The sequence below is a fragment of the Pteropus medius genome, unplaced genomic scaffold (assembly GCF_902729225.1).
Source record: "Pteropus medius unplaced genomic scaffold, Ma_sr-lr_union100, whole genome shotgun sequence".
Lineage (NCBI taxonomy): Eukaryota > Metazoa > Chordata > Mammalia > Chiroptera > Pteropodidae > Pteropus > Pteropus medius.
Genome location: NW_024341417.1, coordinates 1 through 742, shown reverse-complemented (window position 1 = coordinate 742; position 742 = coordinate 1). Strand labels below are relative to the sequence as shown.

General features: G+C 45.8%; 1 pseudogene; it reads right to left on the bottom strand.

Moving 5' to 3' along the window:
• Positions 1-200: 200 nt before the first annotated feature.
• LOC120592951 (uncharacterized) lies at positions 201-319 on the bottom strand (annotated as a pseudogene).
• Between the last annotated feature and the right edge of the window lie 423 nt (positions 320-742).

The window sequence follows — 742 nt, the reverse complement described above, 5'->3', positions numbered from 1 at the left end:
GCCATTTGATCAGTGCCTGACCGTGCGCTACAAATAGTGAGTGAGTGCTGAAGAGACAGTCGAAGAAAGGGTGCACTTAGCTCTGAGGACTTTATTTTTATTTTATTTTATAGGCGAGGCAACTCTTGGTTGGCCTCACAGATTGCAAGGACTTTGTCAGCTTACGATCCCTTATTTTTTATTTTTATTTTATTTGTTTACACCTACAGCACCTGGTCTTCCTAGGTGGTCTCCCATCTAAGTACTGACCAGGCCCGACCCTGCTTAGCTCCTGAGATCAGACGGGATCGGGCTTGTTCAAGGTGGCGTGGCTGTAGACACTCGAAGTACTTTAAACCTTCAGGAAATGTTTCCAAGCTAAGAGCAGAGTGAAGTACCAAACTCTGGGAATTTCCATTGGAGACAAGAAGGCTGACTGCCGGAAAGCACACTACTGGCAGCAGAGAGAGAGACACACAGAGCCTGTAGCTCAGGCGTGAGGACTCTAATGAGACAGCCAGCCATGGCCACAAGGCAGCTGGGGTTCTGTAGGGTCCCCAGCTCTGCAGAGCACTTCAAGTTCTGAGGACTTCGTTACGTCGCAGAAATGCATACAGTTGAGTTCTACAAAGTAAACTTGGGTCATCAAGAAAAGCTTAAATTATACCCATGTCCTTTTAATAAGTGAAAACGAAAACGAAAACAAACCTGCACTTTATCTGAGAAACAACCTGCAAAAAACGGGGTTATTAACAGTGTCCTC